Genomic DNA, 12,709 nt, shown 5'->3' with positions numbered 1-12,709 from the left:
ATTTGGCAAGTTCCCCTTCTATTCCCTCATCTAAGTCATTTATGAAGATATTGAAGAGTACAGGGTCTAAGATGGAACCTTGTGGCACCCCACTGCTTACTTCCCTCCATGTAGACATAGATCCATTAAGGACTACTCATTGAGTACGGTTTGCCAGCCAGTTGCGAGTCCATCTGGTAGAGATACTGTCTATTCCACTTTTTTCTAGCTTACTTCGATAAAAGTTACCAATGTTCTTAACAAAATCAATGCAAAGAGAAAACTATAAAACTAATCCAGATTAGTAGTCTCATAAACAGATAATAGTTTTTGATGTTAAAATTCCAGTAGAAGAAAATATTTGCAGCTCATGGTCGAACTGTGGAGTTTTAGTTATCCCTGAGCTCAGTTTGCTTGCATTATACTTAGTTAGATATTACTAAGTCATGTCATCAGTGCAAGTGAGTGTGGGGGTTCCTTCCTGTCTATATATAGCTTAAACATTGAAGTTTTTGTGGATAGCAATAGCACTTAGACTTATATACCGCTTCACAGTGCTTTTACAGCCCTCTCTAAGTGGTTTACAGAGTCAACATATTGCCCCCAACAATTTGGGTCCTCATTTTACCCACCGTGGAAGGATGGAAGGCTGAGTCAACTTTGAAACTGGTGAGATTCAATCTGCCAAATTGCAGGCAGCCAGCAATTTGCATTCTAACCACTGGCGCCACTGCAGGTATATACCCTGCAGTTTTAATGTGAAGTAGTTTCCTCCTTGGTGGTTCTTGATTAGAATATTGTTTTTTGCCTGATAATTTGTGTAATGTTGATCCATGCTTATCTGAGTCGACTCATGGAGGGAATTTGATCTAGTCTTTTTGTTTCCTTCTTAGATGTTCCTTTTGAGTCGTGTGAAAATGTAGTTTATCTCTATGTTTCAATTGATGGCTGATTTGTCTGAATGTCAGACTTCTAGGAACTCCCTAGCATTTTTGGATTTGGTTTGATCTAAAGCAGGGTTCAGTAACCTTTTGGACCCCAGGGACCACCAAACTCATAATTTTAAATCCCGCGGACCACTAATATGAATTTTGACTGACGGCGGCTTGCTGACCTTGGTGGGAAAGTCAATCCCATATTCCAGAGCTGCAGTAGTCACAGGACTGGCCCTTTGGTCATCCTGGAGCAGTTGCTCCTCCACCTGGGTGCACTGGCCTGCCGTGAACTGGAGGAGCTGCTCCGGGATGACCAAAGGGCTAGTCTTGTGACTACTGCAGCTCTGGAATATGGGACTGACTTTCCCACCAATGTCAGCAAGCCACCCCAGGACAGATTTCCCTCCCCTGCTGTTGGTCTTACCTTCCAGTTCCAGCTCAGGTGGCTCTACTCAAGGTAAGGTTTGCACTCTGCCAAAGAGTGGGGGGCCAGTGGGTGGGTGGACCATGTGGGCAGCGCAGCCTTGTGTTCCCAATCAACCTGGATTAATTGCTTTGGGGGGGACATTTCTCTGCAAACCACCAAAATTTTCTCGCGGACCACCAGTGGTCCCCAGCCCACCAGTTGGCGACCACTGATCTAAAGAGCCAGTTTGGTTCTTAATGGTTAAGGGATTAGTCTAGGAGTTTTCTCTGACTATCTCTGATTATGCTGTCTGCTAATCTTCTATCTTTCTGTCCTATGTAGCAGGGCTGTTACAGTCCATCCATTGTATGTTGTAGACGACTCCTGATTTTTCTAGTGCTGTTGGATTTTTAGTTTTCTTAGAATCTTTTGGAGAGCTTCAATTGTTTTGTGTGCTAAAGTGATACTGTGTGGTTGTAGTAGTCTTTTGGTTGTTTCTGAAATGTTATTTTCATGTATGGTGTGTTATTCATTCCATAAGTTGTACTGATTGTGCTGTTGCAATTTTTGTGATCAGGCATTTTTTGTTAAAGTTTTATTGGTACTCATTTTGTTTGCATAGGCGTTATCTTTCTGGCATTATTGCAGTGTGGTTGTGCGGAATAAATAATGTTCTTACACAGATCCTCTTGAGCGTAGCTGGGTTTTTACTTAGTGATAGGCTTGTCTTCTATCAGGGATGGATAGTATGGCTGACCACATATGTAAATAATATAAAATAGCATAATATGAAAGTAGTGGGAGAACAACATCAAGGAATGAAGTATTTGAAGAAGAGTTACTGCCAAGATGGATGCTAGGAAGGTCTTAGAAATCAACATACCAATTAAGTAGAGTTTCTAATCTTCTAATCTGGATAATCAATAGACTATATGCAGTTGTATATATCCTTTTGCTGCCACTTAATGGTAATTTGAACTTTTGTGACCTACTTCTGCTAGTCCTAAATTAGAAATATTGTCTAATGACACCTGCAGAGATGCTTACCATTGGCACTGTATTATAATTTAAGGTGTGATGAAAGAGCAATAGTGTAGCTGCATTTAAAATACAGACTATAGTTGTGTGAATACAGCTCATTTCACACTGTGCCCACATTATTTGCATCCATTCTTGGATGGAACTATGGCTGACTGCAGCTACTAATTAATCTTGCATTTTAGGTATCAATGTTCCCAAGAATAAACTTATTTCGAGAAAGAAACGTTTGCTTGCTGTAGACATTGCTTATCCAATCTCTTTATGAAGTGTCATGCATTCAGGTCATATTTCTGCCCCGAAACATGAGATTTGCCATTTTCTTTGCTGGATGATTCAGTTTAGAAGCAGAAATTATGAGTCCCAGGCTGTTAAGCACAGGCTTATACTGAGCATATGTCTAGTTTTGTTTTTCCTACCTTTGAATATATGGCAGTTTTGCCTTTTTCAGTGTTAACAGGTTTTGATTGCTTTTCTGCCACTATCAGAACTCTCTGAATATTTCATAAAGCACCTTTCAAAAATATAAATATTCTTTAATATGAGGTGAAGGAAAGCTTCACCTTAACTATAAAATTACAGTAAGTACAATATGCAAACACAACATACATTATATTATTACTAAAATTTTAATTATTCAGAGAAATGTTGACAGGTTGTTGGTCTATTATATGCAATTCTTTTATCTCAATGTTTCCCTAAAAGGTCTTTGAAAATAAGAATTCTGAAGAGTAAGGTCTAGTCATCCATACATTTTCCTCACTTAGAAGGTGTAAGCTGCGGGATGAATCTCACAAACATCACACTATCCTCAAACAATAAATCACTGTTTGTGATACGTATTGCCACATCAGGGGTATCAAACTAGATTTCATTGAGGGCTGCATCAGGGTGTTTGGCCTTGGAGGTCTCGGGGGCGTGGCCAGCTCAATGTCACTCATCAAAACTCCATTTTTGCCACAACGGCCCCCTGCAGCCCTCTGCCAGCAAAAATGGACCCCGAGGAGGTGGCATGCAGCCCACCCGGGCTCTGTTTTCAGCCATGATTGCCTCCTGAAGCCGTTGCGGCTGAAAACAGAACATGGGAGGGCCACATGCGGCCCACCTGAGCTCCCTTTTCGCAGAGGCATGCAGGACGATCCTTCACTGTTTCCAGAACAGCCCCATGGGCCAGATCTAAGCACCCCACGGGCTGGATCCAGCCTGTGGCCCTTGAGTTTGACACCCCTGTGCCACATTTTTTTCATCACACAATTTCTGCTAAAATTAAATTTCTCACTGTATGTCTTATAGAATCTGATCATTTATTAGTAGGGAAAGATTATGGCCTCTAACTGCCTGGGTGGATGGACTGCTGTCTAAATTCCAATTACAGGTAGTTTTCAACTTACAGCAGTTCATTTAGTGACTATTCGAAGTTACAACAGCATGAAAATAGTGACACGACCAGTTTTCACATCCTATGACTGTAGCAGCATGCTTTATATTCAGATACTTGATAACTGATTCACAGTTATGATGGTCACAGTGTCCTAGGGCCGTGATGGTGAACCTATGGCAAGTGTGCCAGAAGTGGCATGCAGAGCCACTTCTGCCGGCACGCGAAAGGTCACCCGGAGGAGCCCAACTGCGCATGCTCTCCGCCAGCCAGCTGATTGTTGGGTATCTGCCGCAGATGTGTGGGGGATGACGTCCGCGTGGAAGATATGCACGCATGCACAGAGGCATATGGCATGTGGGGAGTTGCGTGCGCATGAGCAGAGGTGTGCAGTGCAGGGGGGGTCACATGCACATGCACAGATGGGCGTTGGGCGCACGCAGGGGGTTGTGTGATCATGCGCAGGGGGCGGAGGAAGTGCGCACATTGCATCATGGGTGCAGGCACACAAGCGCACTCACTTTTGGCACACAATGTGGAAAAGATTAGCCATCACTGTCCTATGGTCCTGTGATGGCCTTTTGCAATCTTCTCATGAGTAAAGGCAATGAGGAAGCCAGATTCATTAAGCAACCCTGTTACTCATTTAACAACTGCAGTGATTCGGTTAACAAATGCAGCAAGAACAGTCATAAAATGGGGCAAAACTCACTTAATACATTTCTCACTTAGCAACATAAATTTTGGGCTCAATTGTGGTTGTGAGTCAAGGACTATCTGTATTTTGTTCCTCTATATACAGGGGTAGGATTCAAATTTTTTAACAACCGGTTCTGTGGGCGTGGCTTAGATGGTGGGCATGGCTTGGTGGTCATATTATTGGCTGGGCATGGCCAACTCAATATCACTCACATCGAGGTATGCATCTCCTCGCCTGGCCTCTCATGACTGTGGGGATGCTGCAACAGTCGTAAGTGTGAAAAAGGGTCATAAGTCACTTTTTTCAGTGCCATTGTAACTTTGAATGGTCACTCCACACAAGCAAAGTACCAGCAAAGGAGGGGGGGGGAAAACTCCAGAGAAGTTCCTGAGACAGGAAGTGTAGTCCTGCCAAGAATGTAATAAGGGTTAACGGAGAGGCAGTTTCTGTAAGCAACACCAGAATGTTTCCTTCCTGCCTTCCTTACAGGATTAGGCCAGTAATTTCTTCTAATAACGGGTTCTCCGAACTGCTTAGAATGTTAACAATCGGTTCTAGATAATAGGTGTGAACTGGTAGAATCCCACCCCTGTCTATATACCCCTCTCTCAGGATTAGAGTGAACGGTTTAAAAAGTTGGACCTCTGGTAATTAAATGTCCATGATGGGCTAGAGTTGGAGAAGTATCTTTCATTAGTCACAAGAAGTCAGAAAATCATCATCGTATCTTGAATCAAAAAATAATTCTTTTTCACATAAGACACAAAATTTCCTTTTATATTTTTAACAGGGCTTTATTAGAGGACGGTCACAAGCACATACCAAATTATAATGGTTTTTTTTATCCACTATTTTTAAGTAGGCTCTTCTTTCATCCAGCTATTCAGCATGCATATATATTCAAACGGATGAATTTAAAATTATCCAAAGACTTCACAATCTTTGGTGATTAATATTAATATTTTTTATTGAAATTCCCAGCCTCAGAAATTAAAGCTTTGTAAGCCAGATGCTCTCGTCTTTTATTCTTTCTTGCTGATAATCAGCATTCTTCTGTCGCTACTATCATCCGTTTTCAAAAAGGATATGCTTACGTATCCAATACCCAACCCTTCATTTCTCATGTTGAAGAATGAATGTGTTCCAGAAAGTTGTAGGTAGTTGTGAATATGCCTGACAATGTGTTCCCAAAAGTCTTTTCAATGACATAACTCTCATTTATATGTGCATAGCAAAACGTTCTTTGATGACAATCAACAAATAGAATGGAATCTTTTTTTTGTGTGGCGGGGGAAATAAACAACTAAAAAGCATCATGGCAACTACAAGAATATCATTTGAGCTTAAATAGTAATATCAAATAATAGAAACACTACTGCTGTAACAAAAAATACCAATGACTTTTTCATTCAGTTCATCTCTTTATGAGATGCCATAAAGCAGTGGTTTGTCAGGTGGGTATTGCCGAAAATGTTGACAAGGGGAAGAAGCAGAATTCAGTTAAAAAGAAAAAAGCATGTTGTTACAGCCACAATAAAGTGAAGAACTCCATAAAACAAAAAGAGAAGACTATTGTAGCACAATAGAATAAGTGTTAGCTGTAGTACTTTATTCTGCCTTTTAGAGAGCAACTCACCTGTTTCTAATCATGATCAAGGGAGGCATTAATACCACTCTATAAAGCCTTAGTAAGAGCACACCTAGAATACTGCATCCAGTTTTGGTCACCACATTATAAAAAAAAATGTTGAGACACTAGAAACAGTTCAGAGAAAAGCAACCAAGATGATTAGCCGACTGGAGGCTAAAACATACAACAAATGGTTGCAAGAATTGGGCAAGGCTAGTCTAGTGAAGAGAAGGACCAGGGGAGACATGACAGCAGGATTCCAATATTTGAGGGGCTGCCACAGAGAGCGTGTGTGTGTGTGTGTGTGTGAAGCTATTTTCCAAAACACCTGAAGGCCAGACAAGGGATAATGGATGGAAACTGATGAAGGAGAGATTCAACCTAGAAATAAGGAGAAATTTTCTGATAGTGAGAACAATCAACCAATGGAACAACTTGCCGTTGGAAGTTGTGGGAGCTTCATCACTGGAAGCTTTCAAGAAGAGACTGGACTGTTATTTGTCAGAAATGGTGTGCGGGGGGCGGGTTGGACTAGATGGCCTACAAGGTACCTTTCATCTCTGTTAATCTGTTAATGAAGGAATTTCCACTGGAACGGGGATTAAAATAAAGGTAAACATAAAGATCTTCCCTGTCCAATCATGTCTGACTCTAAGGAGCCATTTCTCAGCTGTTGGGGTTGTCTGTTCTGTTGTCATGTTGAGGCTTTACATTGAGGCACTTGGAACACAGTTACCTTTCCACCAAAGTGGTAACTTACTTACCTTACAAGCATTTGTAGGCTGTCAAGCTGTTATGGCCTAACATCCATGTCTGTCTGTGTTAGATAAGTATATCGATGGTGTAGCACCAATTCAGTTTACCACCTAGCCTTAGCTGTACAGGTTTAGCTGAACCTAATCCCAATTGAATATATATATTGAAGTGAGCAACTGGCTCCCAATGTCTTTTATTTCTCCCAGTGTTCTTCGCTCTTTTGAAAAATCAGGGCTACTGTTTCTTTCCCTTTTGACAGGACGTACACAAAAAAACAATAGCATAAACCATGGAATAGGTTTGACTTCATCCACAAGCAAGAGAAAAACTCTGCAAGTTTCTTTTTTTAAGAGTGAAAGAAAATCACCTAAGGAGAAAGAAAATCACCTATCACCAAAGGTTGCCTACCAAACATAGAAAACATAGAAAAAGCCTTACTGGCTTAAGCTTTGCATGACTTCTTATATTTCTTATATTTTTTGATGGCTCCTCTTTCCATTTTTCCCTGGCTTTTGAGCCAGGACAACCAACAGAAACATGAAAGACTTTGCAAATAAGATTTCCAGAGAGGAAGTTTGGGGAATAATATGTGGGCGATACATGTGGAATCATGTGATCGATTGCTGTGAGAGCCCAGCTTATCTCTGGTTTTTTTTGTTGTGACACACCAATTTCCCTCTTAGTCATTCAACCCTTTTCCATTTAACTTTGCTAAGCATTGAAATAAAAAAAGGAAATACAATACACAATTAAAAACAACCTTATATTTGTAAGGGTATCTGTGGAAGCTCTTCATACTTGCTATGCTTAATTTAAAAATGAGTATTTCATTATTGTCGTTAGAGTAGAATTATTTGCTTGCTCGGGAAAAGTCTGTCAGAAAGGCTCCTTCCCTGCTACTTGGGCCTCATCACACACATTGATTTCTCCTTCTAGCTGTAAATTGGAGCAGTGCACACCTGTCTTCCTGGAATCCAATCAAAAGCCTGCTGGTCAACAGTTGGCATGCTTCTCTTCTTGTAAATTAGACTGTCCCTTTAATGATTTGTCCTCCCCCCACCACAAGCTAACCGAAATAAAGAGCAAGCAAGCAGGGCCCATTATCAAAGTAAACATCCCTCTATCATCTCTTCCATATGCTGCCTTAGCCTTGGAAAGAACTGGGGAGAAAGAGAGAAAAATCTTCAGTTAAACTCATCGCTGCTTTTTAATGAAGCTTACCCACTTTGAGTGAAATTATGAGTTGCTTTCATTTAAAATGCTTGATGGGTTAATAGACGGCGGCATGGCTCTAAGGGAAAGCAGAGCAGGCCTCAAATTACATCAAGGCATGAATAATTATAGCATTCCACAAGCTGTTAATGCAAAGACAAACAGTGGCTTTCTGTGTGGGAAGTCTGGGTGTCTGTGTGGTAGACATTTTTACGATAGGTAGAAATGACCTTGGTACATGGGGAACAGCCACTGCCAGGGGACCTGTCAGTCAAGGGACAGCTTAGCCCAGAAAGGACTCTCTCTAGTTTCTTGAGCTGTAAAGGCAAGGTGGGGGAATATACTTTCAGACTTTCAAGTGAGAGGTCCTTGGAGCTCTCTGCGTTGCTTGTTTTCTTGCAGATCAGAGGTGGTATTCAGCAGGTTCTGACCAGTTCTTGAGAACCGGTAGTAGAAATTTTGAGTAGTTAGATCCTGGGTTACATCTCTTCATACAGACACAAATGCAAATTCATGCTCATTTTATATACCATTCCATATCTTATTACCATTCTACATTTTCTATATAGCTTCTCCCCTCTTTTAACTTTCTTAATTTTATTTTGTTTATTTCATCTCAGTTCAGATCATTATACTTATATTCTTTGTCTGTCCTGTTTCCAGCTGTCTATTATCTTTGCTCATTAAACAAAATTTCTCCTGTAATCACTGATTGGAGTATGACGCCTTTATCTCTTTCCCCTAAATTTATAACACTTAGTATAATACATAACTTCCATTCGGATTCTGCTTAGTACATTCTAGAGTTACACACTATATTTTAAAAAGAGAAAAAATTATAAATATATAATATAATTAAAACAACAATCCTTATCAATTCAAATCTATCGTTAATATTAATATTCATTTAAATCTTAAATATTTTACACATTACTTTTCAAACAAGTATCATACTTCTATGGGAACACTTATAAACTTTCCATAGTTATTTCCCCCCCACTTCACTTATATTTTAAAACATTGTGTCATTAAAATGTTCCCATTCCTTCCTAATTCAATTCTCTCATTTATTTCATTTCATTTATTTTGTTCACAAAAGTCACTGAATTACACTGAGTATTTTATCCCACTTTTTAAACATATGTTGTTTCCAATTTTCTAACATTATTTCTAATACAAATATAACAATACAATCTTACGTACCTTTGCAGAATCACTTTTTCAATTAAATTTTTATCCATTATCTCTAAATAAGTCCTGTTTCTTTACATCTTGCTCCACACCTTTGTAGCTTCTCTTCCCTTTCTTCCTCCCTTGCTTCTCTCTGCCCTTTTTACCCCCTTGTCTCTCCACCTCCATTTCCCTTTTCTGTGTTCCCCTTTTCTGTTGCTTTCTAACATTATATCCACTTTTCACCTTATTTTTCCCTTTTTTGGTTGTTTTTTTAGGTCTTAAAGTCTCCATTTTCTTTCCCTCCTTTCCCCTTTCTTCCCCAAGTACTTGTTCATTAAAGATGGCTTCTTCTTTGCCCCAATCTTCTTGTTGCGCAGTCTTTTCTTGTAGTTTCTCGTAGGTACAAATCGCCATTTCTAAGAATTGAAAAACAGAGCCAAGAAAGCCCTTCCCTCTTGTTCCTCTTCTTTGTATTTTTAAAATTCCATTTTCAGTTCATCCACAAGTGATGCCATTGTAAAAAAAAATTTTTTTCAAACAACCACCCAAGTGTTTTTAGTCATTCAAATATAATTCCAAAAGTCCCAAAGTCACCAAGCAATCCAAATACACACAAGCTGTTTCTTTTAACGTTTTCTTCTTTTTTCACTTTCTCTTCCTGGGGTTACTGTTTAGTTAGAAAGTTCCAATTAAAATGTATCTTTTAGAAGTCTTGTTAGGATTTAATCAGATTCTTTTAAATTCCAGGCAGTCTCCTCCTTCCGAATCCTGCTCTTATTGTTTTCCTCTCCCTTCCCACTTACAGCAAAAAAAAAAAAAAAGATTTTTTTAGTGTTCAGAAATCCTTATTGTCCCCTTGATATTTAATTATCCAGTTTAATTACCTATTGATGCCAAAGCGGGTTTTTCCGATTTCTCATTCATCTCTGTTCGCTGTCAACGTAAGAAAGGAGAGTGGAAAAAAAAACTTTTCACTTTCATTCGCTGCTTCCGAATCTTCCCTGGGAGCGATGTATCTTTTTTTAAAATTTAAATTCCAGGATACCTTAGTTGTTGCTTCTTATCCCGGTCAGCCAAAACTTTCACTTCTTAACTTCCTTCTGCACTTTCTTTTCCGGATGAGTGCTTCTTTGAGGCAGCCATTTCTGACCACCGCTCTTACCGCCTTCAGGCTCTTACCGCCTTCGCTGCTTTCAAAAAAGATGTTTTATGTTTTTATGCTTTATGTTTTGTTTGTTTATGTTTGTTTTTAAAAATCAATAATTTTTTTATAAAAAAGAAAAAGAAATTTTGAGTAGTTAGGAGAACCGTCAAATACCACCTCTGACTGGAGATTTTACAGTATCCGTCCCCTGCCACGTCCAGCAAGCCACGCCCACAGAACTGGTAGTAAATAACTTTGAATCCCACCACTGTTGCAGATGTCTATGAAGATTCTCTGTCATCCAGGTCATGGTTGTCCCGAAGCTGCTTTTTCAAGAGGCAACTGGACTTCCTTGTTTTTCTTTGAAGAGGTTTTGCTTCTCATCCCCTGAAGCTTCTTCAGTTCTGTCCAATCATGTCAAACCAGAAAGTCCAGCTGCCTCTTGAAAAAGCAGCTTTGGGATTTTCTTGCAGATGTTTCATTACTCAAACTAAGCGCCAATCTAGCCTTGATGATGTTACCTAGTTTGGATAATGAAATGCCTGCAAGAAAATAAGTGAGCTCACAGAGCACCAGGGACCCCTCATGTCAGCTCTGAACTACAAATATTCTCCTTTATTAGATTTTTAAGTTTGTGTTAATGTAAATTTACAATAAAATAAAATAACTATTTATTTGGTTGAATATATCTTACTAGGCTGAAATCAATATTGCAAGTCTCCCCTGTTGGCTTTTAGAGCCCATGAATCTAAGAAGGATCCCTTCTGAGACACTTGTCACTTTCCTGCAATAAGCTGCCTCTTATCTGGTTGTTTCCTTGCTGTGACTCTTCCCCCTGTCTCCCAAATTCATTCTTACAAACCATGATAACATCTGTGGCTTGGGATATATGTTGTAGTACTGCAGACCAAGAAGGAATTTCCTTCTGAGATCCAAAGACTAGAAAGCAATTTAAAAAAATCTAGTTCCATATAATTTTTAATCACCTTTTCATCAGTACCTGTCAAAATTTTGTCTAAATCAGTCAATTTATCATAGAAACCTCCTGTTTTAAGATCTTTATCATATCTAGAATGTATTTGCACATATGAAAACCAATTCATCCTTATATCTTGTTCTTCCAATTCTTGCATAGATTTAAGTTCACCCTTTTCATTCAATATTTTGCCATATCTAACTGTTCCATTTTATATATTACTGGATATGAAAATGCTTCTATAGTTGATAGCCAGACTGGAATTTTTAAATAGTGTTGCCTTTTAATCTTCTCCCAATTTAATAACAAAACCTCTCGTGTGTAATGTCTTCTACAATAACCATGCGTTTTAGATCCCTTGTACCATAAGAAGGCATGACACCCCAATCATGTCCTTGTAGTGTCAGTAATCTAGTATTTCTTAGTGTAATCCATTCCTTGACCACATCAAAGTTGTCGTTTGATAATGTAACTCCCAATTTGGCAGGCCAAATCCTCCACTTATTCTAGCATCTTGCAATAATTTCATCCCAGTCGGGTTGGCATTCCAACTGAATGCCAGCTGGGAAATTTATTTATTTATTTGATTTGTCAATCGCTTACAAGACAAACATGATTAAGAATACAGGAAATAGGTACGAATAAATGGGGACAATAGGACAGGGACGGTAGGCAAGATTGTATACTTATGCATGCCCCTTACAGACCTCTTAGGAATGGGGTGAGGTCAATAGTGGATAGTTTGAGGTTAAAGGAGTGGGGGTTAGAGGATGTAACAACAGAGTCAAGGCATTGACCATTCTGTTGTTGAAATTCTAGAAGTTGATGTTCTAGCACATCTGTGGATTTGTCAGTTTGAAGGCTAGACTAAATGTTCTCCAAATTTTGTCTGGTTGGTTTACTTTCAATTGTAAACTCTCAATCATCCCTAACAACATCTCTAAGTGAGTTTGATCTGACAAACATGTCTTCTGCCCTTGTTTATGGATAGCCTTGCAAATAAGCGACATTATCATTCATGTTAATTTTTTTCCCAAATATGTTGGAAAAGCAATTTATGAGGATCTATTTTGAATGCATTTGGGTTTAGCTTTGCAAGTGTATATGCTGATTCCCTCTGAGCAGCTCATGAAATCTCAATATCTCTTTCCCTCCCCCCCCTCTTAAAGCACACAGGTTCAGCAGCATGCAACCAAACCTACTTTGATATTAAAGTTAGAAATGCTCAAGTATGGAAGATGTTGAAGAACTACTGGCATTATGGATGCGGAAAAGCCATGGCATGACATCCGAAATTTAAACAGAAGCAACTTGAGAATAGGTAAGTCACACAGTTTGTTTTTTTAAATAGAAGCCTCATTGAATTTTATCATGACTAAGAC

The 12,709-nt window shown here is 39.2% G+C and overlaps 1 protein-coding gene across 2 annotated transcripts in view; it reads left to right on the top strand.

Annotated features, from left to right (window-relative positions):
- The window catches only part of B3GALT1 (beta-1,3-galactosyltransferase 1), a 391,340-nt gene that overhangs the window by 164,438 nt on the left and 214,193 nt on the right, over positions 1 to 12,709 (top strand). For both annotated transcript variants that reach the window (XM_087920013.1, XM_087920014.1), the window contains exon 2: positions 12,497 to 12,648. The gene's annotated coding sequence lies outside the window, so the exon portion shown is untranslated. The remainder of the gene's footprint in view (positions 1 to 12,496; positions 12,649 to 12,709) is intronic.

Source organism: Pseudonaja textilis, chromosome 1, assembly GCF_049901715.1.
Source record: "Pseudonaja textilis isolate UNSWEBS1 chromosome 1, rPseTex1.2, whole genome shotgun sequence".
Classification (NCBI taxonomy): Eukaryota; Metazoa; Chordata; class Lepidosauria; order Squamata; family Elapidae; genus Pseudonaja; species Pseudonaja textilis.
Note: the sequence above shows the minus strand (reverse complement) of the source record. Positions and strands in the feature narration are given on the sequence as shown.